The sequence below is a fragment of the Scyliorhinus canicula genome, chromosome 5 (assembly GCF_902713615.1).
Source record: "Scyliorhinus canicula chromosome 5, sScyCan1.1, whole genome shotgun sequence".
NCBI lineage: Eukaryota > Metazoa > Chordata > Chondrichthyes > Carcharhiniformes > Scyliorhinidae > Scyliorhinus > Scyliorhinus canicula.
The window spans coordinates 143,462,372-143,478,837 of record NC_052150.1 but is presented as its reverse complement, the minus strand read 5'-3'; the positions used below and the strand labels follow the sequence as shown (position 1 = coordinate 143,478,837).

At 49.3% G+C, this 16,466-nt stretch overlaps 1 protein-coding gene across 1 annotated transcript in view; it reads left to right on the top strand.

Moving 5' to 3' along the window:
• The window catches only part of cntnap2a (contactin associated protein 2a), a 2,445,269-nt gene that overhangs the window by 2,257,154 nt on the left and 171,649 nt on the right, over positions 1-16,466 (top strand). The gene's annotated exons all lie outside the window — the stretch shown is intronic.

The following is a 16,466-nucleotide window of genomic DNA, read 5'->3' as shown; positions in this document are numbered from 1 at the left end:
GCCAGGGCAAACAGCAATGGGGAGAGTGGTCACCCTTGCCTCGTTCCCCGATGTAGTCTGAGATATCCTGAACTGACCCGGTTTGTCCACACACTCGCCATCGGTGCCTGGTATAACAACCGGACCCAGTCCACAAACCCCTGCCCAAACCCAGACTGCCCCTGGACCTCCCACAGATAGTCCCACTCCACCTGATCGAAGGCCTTCTCTGCATCCATAGCGACCACTACCTCTACCTCTCGTCCCTCTGGGGGCATCATAATTATGTTAAGTAACCTCCTGATGTTGGTCGCCTGATGCCTCCCCTTCATAAACCCTGCCTGGTCCTCCCCTATCACCCCGGACACAAAGTCAAATATTCTCGAGGCCAGGATCTTGGCCAGTAGTTTGGCATGTACATTTAGCAGGGAAATCAGTCTGTCTGACTCACATTATTCTGGATCTTTTTCCCGCTTCAAAATGAGGGAGATCGAAGCCTGCAACAGTGTCAGGGGGAGTACTCCCAGCTCCCTTGCCTCGTTAAAAGCCCTGGCCAGCAACGGCTTCTGAAAACGGCTTGTAGAATTCCACCGGGTACCCGTCCGGCCCCAGGGATTTGCCTGATTGCCATGCCTCCAACCCCTCCACTACTTCTACCAGCCCAATTGGGGGCCCCAGGCCCTCCACCAGCTCCTCATCCACCTTCGGGAACTCCAATCCCTCTAAGAACTGCCTCATCGCCTCCGGCATGGTAGAGGGTTCCGACTCACACAACTTACTATAAAATTCCCGAAACACCCCATTCACCCCCGCCGGGTCCAATACCATCTTTCCTCCTGTGCCTTCGCTTTCCCGATCGCTCTCGCCGCCTCCTGTTTCCTCAATTGGTGCGCTAGCATCCTGCTTGCTTTCTCTCCATATTCATACACCACCCCTCTCACCCTTCTCAACTGCCCCACCTCCTTACCCGTAGATATTAACCCAAACTCCATTTGCAGCCTTTGCCGCTCCTTTAACAGCCCCGCCTCTGGGGCATCTGCATATCTCCTGTCTACGTGCTGGAATTCCTCCACTCGCCTTTCCATTTCCGCCGCTCTGCCTTCTCCCTGTGTGCCCAAATTGATATTAACTCCCCCCCCCCCCCCCCCCCCCCCCCCTAACCACTGCCTTCAGTGCCTCCCATACTGTCCCTCGGAGACCTCCCCCATATCATTAATTTCCACTTACGGATGAGGATTACGCCACTGAGGATGGCGTTCCTCACCCTCTCACACATCTCTTCCTCCTCCAACCTCCATTGCGTGCGCTGCCGCCCCCCCCCCCCCCCCCCCCCCCGGCTTTGCTGACCTGCAGATTCACCCAGTGCGGGGCATGGTCCGATACCACTAACGGCGAATACTCGGCATCCACCACCCCCGCCAGCAACGTCCTGTCAAATACAAAAAAGTCAATACGGGTGTACACCTTGTGCACATAGGAGAAGAATGAAAACTCTTTCGCTCTCGGTCTCCCAAATCGCCACGGATCCACCACCCCACCTCCATGTGTTCCATGAACCGCCTTAGCTCCTTTGCTACCGCCGACACCCTCCTCGACCTCAAGCTCGACCAGTTCAGTCTCGGATCCAGAACTGCATTAAAATCCTACCCCCCATAACCTGCCGATGCGAGTCCAGGTCATCGATCCTCCCCAGCACCCGCTGCATAAGAAAAAAAAAATTACAGCACAGGAACAGGCCCTTCGGCCCTCCTAGCCTGCGCCGATCCAGATCCTTTATCTAAACCTATCTCCTATTTTCCAAGGTTTACTTCCCTCTGTTCCCCGCCCGTTCATGTATCTGTCTAGATGCATCTTAAATGATGCTATTGTGCTCGCCTCTACCACCTCCGCTGGCAAAGCGTTCCAGGCACCCACCACCCTCTGCGTAAAAAACTTTCCACGCACATCTCCCTTAAACTTTCCCCCTCTCACCTTGAAATCGTGACCCCTTGTAATTGACACCTCCAATCTTGGAAAAAGCTTGTTGCTATCCACCCTGTCCATACCTCTCGTAATTTTGTATACCTCAATCAGGTCCCCCCTCAACCTCCGTCTTTCCAACGAAAACAATCCTAATCTACTCAACCTTTCTTCATAGCTAGCACCCTCCATACCAGGCAACATCATCTCAGTTCTGGGCATAGATACTTACCAATACCAGTGGTAACCCGTCCACTTTCCGACTTACCATGACAAATCTCCACCCAGATTCAACCACTGTACTTCCCACTTCAAATATCACCCACTTGTTAATCAAAATCTCCACCCCACCCCCTCTTTTTACAGTCCAATCCCGAGTGAAATACCTGTGCTCCCCACCCCTTCCTCAGTCTAGTCTGGACCCCGCCTCTCCTGGAACATAACCACATCCGCCTTCATACTATTTAAATGTGCGAACATGCGCGCCCTTTTGACTGGCCCATTCAACCCTCGCATGTTCCACGTGATCAGTCTGGTCGTGGCCCCCTGCCAATCAACCATAACCCCTCTTGGGCCAGCCTCCAGCCCGTGTCCCACACCTCCTCAGGCCAGCCCTCAGATACCCACCATCATCGATCCTCCCCTACCACATTTTAGAAATCACTCCCCTGTCAGCAGTTCATCCCCCCTCCTCCCCAGTCCCCCGTAGCAACAGACCCAATCCCCATCCACCCACTAACCACCTACTCACTTCCCCACTGCGATTCTGTGAACTAGTCCCTACCCAGCTAGCCTGGTAGCTCCCGCCCATGGCGCCTAGCATCCTAACCCCCACTGATTCCCCTCCCCACTGCTCACCCATCCTGCTAGTGAAACAAAACAACCCCATCCCAGCCCAATCGAAAAGAACAACCCACCATCCCCCACCAAAGAACAGAAACAAACCCAGAGCAAATCAATGGTCGCAAACACAGTATAACAGTAACCAAACGCAACTCCCGAAACACATAACAAAGGCCTCTCCACCAGAGTTCAATGTCCTCGTTCGCCTGCCAGTCCACTGTCTCTGATAAATTCCATCCTCTTACAATATCCCAAAATACAGCTCCCGGCCTTCATACGTCACCCACAAGTGCGGCAGATAAACATCCCGATCTTCACCCCCTTTTTAAACAGGGCCACCTTGACCTTGTTAAAGCTCGCCCTCCCCTTGGCCAGATCTGCACTCAGGTCCTGGTATACCCAGTTCACTGCCCTCCCAGGTGCAGTGTGCCTGACCAACCTCAAAATCCGCTCCTTGTCCAGGAATCGGTGCAGTCTCACGACCATCGCCTTTGGCGGCTCATTCGCCTGCGGCTTCCTCACTAGCGCTCTATGCACTCAGTCCACTTCCAGAGGTTGTGTGAATGCTCCATCTCCCAACAGCTTAACCAGCATCTTCCCCACATGTGGTCCGCCGTCCACTCCCTCGCTTCCGTCCGGCAGCCCCACGATTCTCAGGTTCTGCCTGCGCAACCAGTTCCCCAGATCCTCGACCTTCTCCTGTAGCCGTCTTTACTGGTCCTGCATCAGCCCCATCTCCGCTGCCATCGAGGCGAGCTGCTCCTCATGTTCCCCCACTACCTCCTTCAACTTCTGGATTGCCTGGCCCTGGGCCTCCAGCCTCATCTCCACGCGGTTGATCCCCACCATAATCAGGTCCACTGCCCTGGCCAGGTCCTCCAGTTTCTCTATTTTTGCTGAGCGAACTTCATATTCAGGAAGATCACCAGCTGCTCCGTTGACCATTGAGCCAGCAGGGCCAATCCCTGACCCTCCGCCATCGCCACCTGTGTCGCAGGCACCACACCAGCCTTTGTTATATGTTCCACTCTCTTACGACCGCTTCTGGTCCTCAACTCCATTCACCGATGGGTCACTAGTAACACACCTGCACTTTTGTTCTCCCAAATCTCAACCCATTTACCGGGTAAAGGTCCAAAAACACCACCTCGAGTGGTGTAACCTCTCACACCATAGCCGCCACCAGAAGTCCATTGGGGACAGTCTTTGCCACTAGGGGAAGAGTCGGACCATCAGTGAGCCACAAGGTATCCGATCAGGAGGGACCCACCTCTCCCAAGCACACATCCTTGCAGGCTTGCCTCATGGTAAGGTGGGCCCATCTCGATGGCAGGCGAAACCCTTTAATGGCCATTAATTAGTTTCCTAAGGACCTCAATTGGCCTAAGGGTGGGCAGGAAGCCCACCACCTACCCTGCCACTGATGAAATAGCAGCAGACATGGGAAGGTGTCAGGCATGACGCTCCCACCAGTCGACCTTATTTTACCCCCCGTGCCTCACGCTTGGCAGCCCAATCCAGTGAGGAGCATAGAATTCCAGCTCTCAATGCAGAGAGTCACAGCCAATATGGGATAAGCCTACAATAAGTCAGCATTAAACAGCAAATCAGTGATTTTACTCAAAGAGATTATTGTGATCGAAACTTTGATCACTTTTGAGGTAGAATAATAGTTCCTTCCATTTGACCATCAAATACATGACTCAGAGATGTGGGTGTCACTGACAAGGCCCGCATTGTTGCTTATCTTTAATTGCCCTAGAACAAAATGGCATGTTAGGCCATTTCAGAGGGAACATAGAACATAGAACGATACAGCGCAGTACAGGCCCTTCGGCCCTCGATGTTGCACCGACATGGAAAAAAAAACTAAAGGCCATCTAACCTACACTATGCCCTTATCATCCATATGCTTATCCAATGAACTTTTAAATGCCCTCAATGTTGGCGAGTTCACTACTGTTGCAGGTAGGGCATTCCACGGCCTCACCACTCTTTGCGTAAAAAACCCACCTCTGACCTCTGTCCTATATCTATTACCCCTCAATTTAAGGCTATGTCCCCTCGTGCTAGTCACCCCCATCCGCGGGAGAAGGCTCTCGCTGTCCACCCTATCTAACCCTCTGATCATTTTGTATGCCTCTATTAAGTCACCTCTTAACCTTCTTCTCTCTAACGAAAACAACCTCAAGTCCATCAGCCTTTCCTCATAAGATTTTCCCTCCATACCAGGCAACATCCTGGTAAATCTCCTCTGCACCCGTTCCAAAGCTTCCACGTCCTTCCTATAATGAGGCGACCAGAACTGTACGCAATACTCCAAATGCGGCCGTACTAGAGTTTTGTACAACTGCAACATGACCTCATGGCTCCGGAACTCAATCCCTCTACCAATAAAGGCCAACACACCATAGGCCTTCTTCACAACCCTATCAACCTGGGTGGCAACTTTCAGGGATCTATGTACATGGACACCGAGATCCCTCTGCTCATCCACACTACCAAGAATTTTACCATTAGCCAAATATTCCGCATTCCTGTTATTCTTTCCAAAGTGAATCACCTCACACTTCTCCACATTAAACTCCATTTGCCACCTCTCAGCCCAGCTCTGCAGCTTATCTATGTCCCTCTGTAACCTGCAACATCCTTCCGCACTATCTACAACTCCACCGACTTTAGTGTCGTCTGCAAATTTACTCACCCATCCTTCTGCTCCCTCCTCTAGGTCATTTATAAAAATGACAAACAGCAACGGCCCCAGAACAGATCCTTGTGGTACGCCACTCGTAACTGAACTCCATTCTGAACATTTCCCATCAACTACCACTCTCTGTCTTCTTTCAACTAGCCAATTTCTGATCCACATCTCTAAATCACCCTCAATCCCCAGCCTCCGTATTTTCTGCAATAGCCGACCGTGGGGAACCTTATCAAACGCTTTACTGAAATCCATATACACCACATCAACTGCTCTACCCTCGTCTACCTGTTCAGTCACCTTCTCAAAGAACTCGATAAGGTTTGTGAGGCATGACCTACCCTTCACAAAACCATACTGACTATCCCTAATCATATTATTCCTATCTAGATGATTATAAATCGTATCTTTTATAATCCTCTCCAAGACCTTACCCACCACAGACGTTAGGCTCACCGGCCTATAGTTACCGGGGTTATCTCTACTCCCCTTCTTGAACAAAGGGACCACATTTGCTATCCTCCAGTCCTCTGGCACTATTCCTGTAGCCAATGATGACCTAAAAATCAAAGCCAAAGGCTCAGCAATCTCTTCCCTGGCTTCCCAGAGAATCCTAGGATAAATCCCATCCGGCCCCGGGGACTTATCTATTTTCACCTTGTCCAGAATTGCCAACACTTCTTCCTTACGCACCTCAATGCCATCTATTCTAATAGCCTGGGTCTCAGCATTCTCCTCCACAATATTATCTTTTTCTTGAGTGAATACTGACGAAAAGTATTCATTTAGTATCTCGCTTATCTCCTCAGCCTCCACACACAACTTCCCACCACTGTCCTTGACTGGCCCTACTCTTACCCTAGTCATTCTTTTGTTCCTGACATACCTATAGAAAGCTTTTGGGTTTTCCTTGATCCTACCTGCCAAAGACTTCTCATGTCCCCTCCTTGCTCGTCTCAGCTCTCTCTTTAGATCCTTCCTCGCTTCCTTGTAACTATCAAGCGCCCCAACTGAAACTTCATGCCTCATCTTCACATAGGCCTCCTTCTTCCTCTTAACAAGAGATTCCACTTCTTTGGTAAACCACGGTTCCCTCGCTCGACCCCTTCCTCCCTGCCTGACTGGTACGTACTTATCAAGAACATGCAATAGCTGTTCCTTGAACAAGCTCCACATATCCAGTGTGCCCAACCCTTGCAGCCTACTTCTCCAACCAACACATCCTAAGTCATGTCTAATGGCATCATAATTACCCTCCCCCCAGCTATAACTCTTGCCCTGCGGGGTATACTTATCCCTTTCCATCACTAACGTAAATGTCACCGAATTGTGGTCACTATTTCCAAAGTGCTCACCTACCTCCAGATCTAACACCTGGCCTGGTTCATTACCCAAAACCAAATCCAATGTGGCCTCGCCTCTTGTTGGCCTGTCAACATATTGTGTCAGGAAACCCTCCTGCACACATTGTACAAAGAACGACCCATCTAATGTACTCGAACTATATCTTTTCCAGTCAATATTTGGAAAGTTAAAGTCTCCCATAACAACTACCCTGTTACTTTCGCTCTTTTCCAGAATCATCTTCGCCATCCTTTCCTCTACATCCCTAGAACTATTAGGTGGCCTATAAAAAACTCCCAACAGGGTGACCTCTCCTTTCCTGTTTCTAACCTCAGCCCATACTACCTCGGAAGAAGAGTTTCCATCGAGCATCCTTTCCGCCACCGTAATACTGTCCTTGACTAGCAGCGCCACACCTCCCCCTCTTTTGCCCCCTTCTCTGAGCTTACTAAAACACCTAAACCCCGGAACCTGCAACAACCATTCCTGTCCCTGCTCTATCCATGTCTCTGAAATGGCCACAACATCGAAGTCCCAGGTACCAACCCATGCTGCCAGTTCCCCTACCTTATTTCGTATACTTCTGGCATTGAAGTAGACACACTTCAAACCACCTACCTGAACACTGGCACCCTCCTGCGAAGTCAAATCTGTGCTCCTGACCTCTATACTCTCAATCTCCCGTACCCCAAAACTACAATCCAGGTTCCCATGCCCCTGCTGAATTAGTTTAAACCCCCCCAAAGAGCACTAACAAATCTCCCCCCCAGGATATTGGTGCCCCTCAGGTTCAGATGTAGACCATCCTGTCTATAGAGGTCCCACCTTCCCCAGAAAGAGCCCCAGTTATCCAGAAATCTGAATCCCTCCCGCCTGCACCATCCCTGTAGCCACGTGTTTAATTGCTCTCTCTCCCTATTCCTCATCTCACTATCACGTGGCACGGGCAACAACCCAGAGATAACAACTCTGTTTGTTCTCGCTCTGAGCTTCCATCCTAGCTCCCCAAAGGCCTGCCTGACATCCTTGTCCCCTTTCCTACCTATGTCGTTAGTGCCAATGTGGACTACGACTTGGGGCTGCTCCCCCTCCCCCTTAAGGACCCGGAAAACACGATCCGAGACATCACTTACCCTTGCACCTGGGAGGCAACATACCAAACGTGAGTCTCTCTCGCTCCCACAAAATCTCCTATCTGTGCCCCTGACTATTGAGTCCCCAATTACTAATGTTCTACTCCTTTGCCCCCTTCCCTTCTGAGCAACAGGGACAGACTCCGTGCCAGAGGCCCGTACCCCATGGCTTACCCCTGGTAAGTCGTCCCCCCCACAAGTATCCAAAACGGTATACTTGTTACTCAGGGGAACGACCGCAGGGGGTCCCTGCACTGACTGCTTCTTCCCAGTCCCTCTTACAGTTACCCATCTATCTCCAGTCTTTGGTGTAACTACTTCCCTGAAGCTCCTATCTATGACCCCCTCTGCCTCCCGAATGATCCGAAGTTCATCCAGCTCAAGCTCCAGGTCCCTAACACGGTTTTTGAGGAGCTGGAGTTGGGTGCACTTCCCACAGATGAAATCAGCAGGGACACTGACGCCGTCCCTCACCTCAAACATTCTGCAGGAGGAGCATTGTACTGCCTTCCCTGACATCACCTCTAGATTTAAAAAAAAAAACAAGAAAAAGAAAAAGAAAGGAAGAGCTTACCTGATATTACCTCAAACCCTGCTCCCGCTGAAAGTTAAGCAAATTTAAAGACACTCACTCACCTTCACGACAGCCCCCTGCTCCCGCTTCCCAACCACCGTGGGGTGGGGGGGTTGGTTAGAGGAGGAGGTAGGGTGGGAAACACTCACAAAGTGTTTCGGGTTTAACTGTCACTTGCCAACAGCACTGCACGTATGCAAATTCCCCCAGAACAGCTGATCAGTAGCTTTGCTCTGCTGCCCTCTGCTGGATGCTTGCTTTCACTCAAACTCCTTGGGTCTCCTTCACCGGTTCACCTTCAACTTAGGCTGACCGCACTGCACGTATGCAAATTCCCCCAGAACAGCTGATCAGTAGCTTTGCTCTGCTGCCCTCTGCTGGATGCTTGCTTTCACTCAAACTCCTTGGGTCTCCTTCACCGGTTCACCTTCAACTTAGGCTGACCGCACTGCACGTATGCAAATTCCCCCAGAACAGCTGATCAGTAGCTTTGCTCTGCTGCCCTCTGCTGGATGCTTGCTTTCACTCAAACTCCTTGGGTCTCCTTCACCGGTTCACCTTCAACTTAGGCTGACCGCACTGCACGTATGCAAATTCCCCCAGAACAGCTGATCAGTAGCTTTGCTCTGCTGCCCTCTGCTGGATGCTTGCTTTCACTCAAACTCCTTGGGTCTCCTTCACCGGTTCACCTTCAACTTAGGCTGACCGCACTGCACGTATGCAAATTCCCCCAGAACAGCTGATCAGTAGCTTTGCTCTGCTGCCCTCTGCTGGATGCTTGCTTTCACTCAAACTCCTTGGGTCTCCTTCACCGGTTCACCTTCAACTTAGGCTGACCGCACTGCACGTATGCAAATTCCCCCAGAACAGCTGATCAGTAGCTTTGCTCTGCTGCCCTCTGCTGGATGCTTGCTTTCACTCAAACTCCTTGGGTCTCCTTCACCGGTTCACCTTCAACTTAGGCTGACCGCACTGCACGTATGCAAATTCCCCCAGAACAGCTGATCAGTAGCTTTGCTCTGCTGCCCTCTGCTGGATGCTTGCTTTCACTCAAACTCCTTGGGTCTCCTTCACCGGTTCACCTTCAACTTAGGCTGACCGCACTGCACGTATGCAAATTCCCCCAGAACAGCTGATCAGTAGCTTTGCTCTGCTGCCCTCTGCTGGATGCTTGCTTTCACTCAAACTCCTTGGGTCTCCTTCACCGGTTCACCTTCAACTTAGGCTGACCGCACTGCACGTATGCAAATTCCCCCAGAACAGCTGATCAGTAGCTTTGCTCTGCTGCCCTCTGCTGGATGCTTGCTTTCACTCAAACTCCTTGGGTCTCCTTCACCGGTTCACCTTCAACTTAGGCTGACCGCACTGCACGTATGCAAATTCCCCCAGAACAGCTGATCAGTAGCTTTGCTCTGCTGCCCTCTGCTGGATGCTTGCTTTCACTCAAACTCCTTGGGTCTCCTTCACCGGTTCACCTTCAACTTAGGCTGACCGCACTGCACGTATGCAAATTCCCCCAGAACAGCTGATCAGTAGCTTTGCTCTGCTGCCCTCTGCTGGATGCTTGCTTTCACTCAAACTCCTTGGGTCTCCTTCACCGGTTCACCTTCAACTTAGGCTGACCGCACTGCACGTATGCAAATTCCCCCAGAACAGCTGATCAGTAGCTTTGCTCTGCTGCCCTCTGCTGGATGCTTGCTTTCACTCAAACTCCTTGGGTCTCCTTCACCGGTTCACCTTCAACTTAGGCTGACCGCACTGCACGTATGCAAATTCCCCCAGAACAGCTGATCAGTAGCTTTGCTCTGCTGCCCTCTGCTGGATGCTTGCTTTCACTCAAACTCCTTGGGTCTCCTTCACCGGTTCACCTTCAACTTAGGCTGACCGCACTGCACGTATGCAAATTCCCCCAGAACAGCTGATCAGTAGCTTTGCTCTGCTGCCCTCTGCTGGATGCTTGCTTTCACTCAAACTCCTTGGGTCTCCTTCACCGGTTCACCTTCAACTTAGGCTGACCGCACTGCACGTATGCAAATTCCCCCAGAACAGCTGATCAGTAGCTTTGCTCTGCTGCCCTCTGCTGGATGCTTGCTTTCACTCAAACTCCTTGGGTCTCCTTCACCGGTTCACCTTCAACTTAGGCTGACCGCACTGCACGTATGCAAATTCCCCCAGAACAGCTGATCAGTAGCTTTGCTCTGCTGCCCTCTGCTGGATGCTTGCTTTCACTCAAACTCCTTGGGTCTCCTTCACCGGTTCACCTTCAACTTAGGCTGACCGCACTGCACGTATGCAAATTCCCCCAGAACAGCTGATCAGTAGCTTTGCTCTGCTGCCCTCTGCTGGATGCTTGCTTTCACTCAAACTCCTTGGGTCTCCTTCACCGGTTCACCTTCAACTTAGGCTGACCGCACTGCACGTATGCAAATTCCCCCAGAACAGCTGATCAGTAGCTTTGCTCTGCTGCCCTCTGCTGGATGCTTGCTTTCACTCAAACTCCTTGGGTCTCCTTCACCGGTTCACCTTCAACTTAGGCTGACCGCACTGCACGTATGCAAATTCCCCCAGAACAGCTGATCAGTAGCTTTGCTCTGCTGCCCTCTGCTGGATGCTTGCTTTCACTCAAACTCCTTGGGTCTCCTTCACCGGTTCACCTTCAACTTAGGCTGACCGCACTGCACGTATGCAAATTCCCCCAGAACAGCTGATCAGTAGCTTTGCTCTGCTGCCCTCTGCTGGATGCTTGCTTTCACTCAAACTCCTTGGGTCTCCTTCACCGGTTCACCTTCAACTTAGGCTGACCGCACTGCACGTATGCAAATTCCCCCAGAACAGCTGATCAGTAGCTTTGCTCTGCTGCCCTCTGCTGGATGCTTGCTTTCACTCAAACTCCTTGGGTCTCCTTCACCGGTTCACCTTCAACTTAGGCTGACCGCACTGCACGTATGCAAATTCCCCCAGAACAGCTGATCAGTAGCTTTGCTCTGCTGCCCTCTGCTGGATGCTTGCTTTCACTCAAACTCCTTGGGTCTCCTTCACCGGTTCACCTTCAACTTAGGCTGACCGCACTGCACGTATGCAAATTCCCCCAGAACAGCTGATCAGTAGCTTTGCTCTGCTGCCCTCTGCTGGATGCTTGCTTTCACTCAAACTCCTTGGGTCTCCTTCACCGGTTCACCTTCAACTTAGGCTGACCGCACTGCACGTATGCAAATTCCCCCAGAACAGCTGATCAGTAGCTTTGCTCTGCTGCCCTCTGCTGGATGCTTGCTTTCACTCAAACTCCTTGGGTCTCCTTCACCGGTTCACCTTCAACTTAGGCTGACCGCACTGCACGTATGCAAATTCCCCCAGAACAGCTGATCAGTAGCTTTGCTCTGCTGCCCTCTGCTGGATGCTTGCTTTCACTCAAACTCCTTGGGTCTCCTTCACCGGTTCACCTTCAACTTAGGCTGACCGCACTGCACGTATGCAAATTCCCCCAGAACAGCTGATCAGTAGCTTTGCTCTGCTGCCCTCTGCTGGATGCTTGCTTTCACTCAAACTCCTTGGGTCTCCTTCACCGGTTCACCTTCAACTTAGGCTGACCGCACTGCACGTATGCAAATTCCCCCAGAACAGCTGATCAGTAGCTTTGCTCTGCTGCCCTCTGCTGGATGCTTGCTTTCACTCAAACTCCTTGGGTCTCCTTCACCGGTTCACCTTCAACTTAGGCTGACCGCACTGCACGTATGCAAATTCCCCCAGAACAGCTGATCAGTAGCTTTGCTCTGCTGCCCTCTGCTGGATGCTTGCTTTCACTCAAACTCCTTGGGTCTCCTTCACCGGTTCACCTTCAACTTAGGCTGACCGCACTGCACGTATGCAAATTCCCCCAGAACAGCTGATCAGTAGCTTTGCTCTGCTGCCCTCTGCTGGATGCTTGCTTTCACTCAAACTCCTTGGGTCTCCTTCACCGGTTCACCTTCAACTTAGGCTGACCGCACTGCACGTATGCAAATTCCCCCAGAACAGCTGATCAGTAGCTTTGCTCTGCTGCCCTCTGCTGGATGCAGTTAAGAGTCTAGCACATTGCTGTCGGTCTTGAGTCACAAATAGGCCGGACCAGGTAAGGAAGGCAGATTTCCTTCCCTAAAGAGCATTGGTGAACCAGATCAACAATTGATGATAATTCTAGTTTTCAATTCCAAATTTTTATTAATTAAGTCAATTTATTAATTAATTTAATTCACACTGCACCAACTATCATGATGGGATCTGAACACTTGTCCCCAGAGCATGAACAACTGGATTACTAATCATAGATTTCATAGAACTTACAGTGCAGAAGGAGGCCATTCGGCCCATTGAGTCTGCACTGGCTCTTGGAGAGGTCACCCCATCTAAGCCCACACCTCCACCCTATCCCTACAACCCGGTAACCCCATTAACTGTTTGGGACACTAAACTCAATTAAGCATGGCTAATCCACCTAACGTGCACATCTTTGGACTGTGGGAGGAAACCGGAGCACCCTGAGGAAACCCATGCAGACATGGGGAAAACGTGCAGACTCAACACAGACGGTGAGCCAAGCGGGAATGGCACCTGGGACTCTGGTGCTGTGAAGCAACAGTGCTAGCCACTGTGCTGCCATGCCTCCCCATGACATTACCACAGTGCCACTTGCTCCCCTGAATGCAGCTGACAGAATATTCCAAAGAGCCAAGAAATCCAGGCATCCACCCCTTTACCCATCCTCCATCTCTCTCTTCACAATAATAATAATCTTTATTGTCACAAGTAGGCTTACATTAACGCTGCAATGAAGTTCCTGTGGAAATCCCCCAGTCACCACACTCCAGCGCCTGTTTGGGTACACTGAGGGAGAATTCAGAATGTTCAATTCACCAAATGTAAATTTTGTTCCTTTAGAGGATAAGAAGGGAGATTTAATAATGGGAGATGAGGAAATGGCTGAGGAACTGAACAGGTTTTTTTGGGCCGGTCTTCACAGTGTAAGACACAAATAACATGCCAGTGACTGATGGAAATGAGGCTATGACAGGTGAGGACCTTGAGATGATTGTTATCACAAAGGAGGTAGTGATGGGCAAGCTAATGGGGCTAAAGGTAGACAAGTCTCCTGGCCTTGATGGAATGCATCCCAGAGTACTAAAAGAGATGGCTAGGGAAATTGCAAATGCACGAGTGGTAATTTACCAAAATTCACTAGACTCTGGGGTGGTCCTGGTGGATTAGAAATTAGCAAACATGACACCACTGTTTAAAAAAAAGGACGTAGGCAGAAAGCGGGTAATTATAGGCCAGTGAGCTTAATTTCGGTAGTAGGAAAGATGCTGGAATCTATCATCAATGAAGAAATAGAGAGGCATCTGGATGGAAATTGTCCCATTGGGCAGACGCAGCATGGGTTCATAAAGGGCAGGTCGTGCCTAACTAATTTGTGGATTTTTTTGAGGACTTTGCCAATGCGGTAGATAATGGGGAGCCAATGGATGTGGTATATCTGGATTTCCAGAAAGCTTTTGACAAGGTGCCACACAAAAGGTTGATGCATAAAATAAAGATGCATGGCATTAAGGGTAAAGAAGTAGCATGGATAGAGGATTGGTTAATTAATAGAAAGCAAAGAGTGGGGATTAATGGGTGTTTCTCTGGTTGGTAATCAGTATCTAGTGGTGTCCCTCAGGGATCAGTGTTGGGCCCACAATTGTTCACAATTTACATAGATGATTTGGAGTTGGGGACCAAGTGCAATGTGTCCAAGTTTGCAGGCGACACTAAGATGAGTGGTAAAGCAAAAAATGCAGAGGATACCGGAAGTCTGCAGAGGGACTTGGATAGGTTAAGTGAATGTGCTTGGGTCTGGCAGATGGACTACAATGTTGACAAATGTGAGGTTATCCATTTTGGTAGGAATAACAGCAAAAGGGATTATTATTTAAATAATGAAATATTAAAATATGCTGCTGTGCAGAGAGACCTGGGTGTGCTAGTGCATGAGTTGCAAAAAGTTGGTTTACAGGAGCAACAGGTGATTAAGAAGGCAAATGGAGTTTTGTCCTTCATTGCTAGATGGGTGGAGTTTAAGACTATGGAGGTTGTGCTGCAATTGTATACGGTGTTACTGAGGCCACACCTGGAGTATTGAGTTCAGTTTTGGTCTCCTTGCCTGAGAACGAACGTACTGGAGTTGGAAGGTGTGCAGAGAAGATTCACTAGGTCAATCCCAGAGCTGAAGGGGTTGGATTACGAGGAGAGGTTGAGTAGACTGGGACTGTACTCGTTGGAATTTAGAAGGATGCGGGGGGTCTTATAGAAACATATAAAATTATGAAGGGAATAGTTAGGATAGATGTGGGCAGGTTGTTTCCACTGGCGGGTGAAAGCAGAACTAGGGGGCACAGCCTCAAAATAAGGAGAAGTAGATTTAGGACTGAGTTTAGGAGGAACTTCTTCACCCAAAGGGTTGTGACTCTATGGAATTCCTTGCCCAGTGATGCAGTTGAGGCTCCTTCATTAAATGTTTTTAAGATAAAGATAGATAGTTTTTTGAAGAATAAAGGGATTAAGGGTTATGGTGTTCGGGCCAGAGTGTGAAGCTGAGTCCACAAAAGATCAGCCATGATCTCATTGAATGGCAGAGCAGGCTCGGGAAGCCAGATGGCCTATTCCTGCTCCTAGTTCTTATGTTCTTATGTTCTAACAGCAAGTTTTTTGGCATTTGTGGGAGGAAACCGGAGCACCCGGAGAAAACCCACGCAGATACGGGGAGAACATGCAGACTCTGCACAGACAGTGACCCAAGCTGGGAATCGAACCTGGGCCCCTGGCGCAGTGAAGCAATAGTGCTAACCACTGTGCCACCCAAAACACATTCAAAAACAGAAGACATTTCTATTAATCTTAGGGATTTGAAGAGATTATGAGCAAAATGTCCTCAAGAAAAACATCTTAACTGCCACATAAATTAAAACATTGCAGCTGTGAATAGTGCAATTATCCTAAAATGTTTCTAATTTCTTTGTGCTTTCAATGCAAAGTGGTATCTCAAATGTTTCTCTGAAGAGTGCAACTTCAAATAGAAATGACACCTCAAGTTGACACTTAAGTCCTGCTAATTATCACTTTTGGTTATGTCAGTCAAAGAGTTCTATTGTAAATCACTTTAAACGTGGTTCAATGAAAAAACAAAAGTTTTTGTTCAATCAATTGTACATTATATGAGTCTAGCATTTAAATTTGTTTCCCATTGCTATGTATTCTTTCGTTTGGCTGGCAAGCCTTATTAATTCAAATCATATTTGCCACCTGGCGAGAATAGTATAATTGGATGTAAAATAGGTTGGCCTTTATATAGTGTCCTTTAGGTGTTTTAGAGCCAGTTAAATAATTTTGAAGTCACTGCTGTAAAGGTACATTAAATAAGATGTAATCAATTAAACTTCTGTTTCAATGAAGTCATGTAATAGATGTATTCACAAAAGGAAAATAAACGGGAATTATTTACCCTATGTAAGGAACCTTTTACCTAACTCAATACTATATAGGCATTTCACCATATTACCAATTTTATAATAATAATAACCTTTATCGTCACAAGTAGGCTTACATTAACACTGCAATGAAGTTACTATGGAAATCCCCTGGTCACCACATTCCGGGCCTGTTCGGTACACAGAGGGAGAATTCAGAATGTCCAAATTACCTAAGATCACGTCTTTCGGGACTTGTGGGATGAAACCAGAGCACCCGGAGGTAACCCACGTAGACACCAGGGGGAATGTGCAGACTCCACACAGACAGTGACCCAGGCCTGGAATCGAACCTGGGACCCTGGAGCTGTGAAGCAATAGGAGAATGATGTTTACTGAAAATGTCCTGCTTCTCATTCATTAGAACATTAAAGAGTCTTCATTGTCTAATTGTA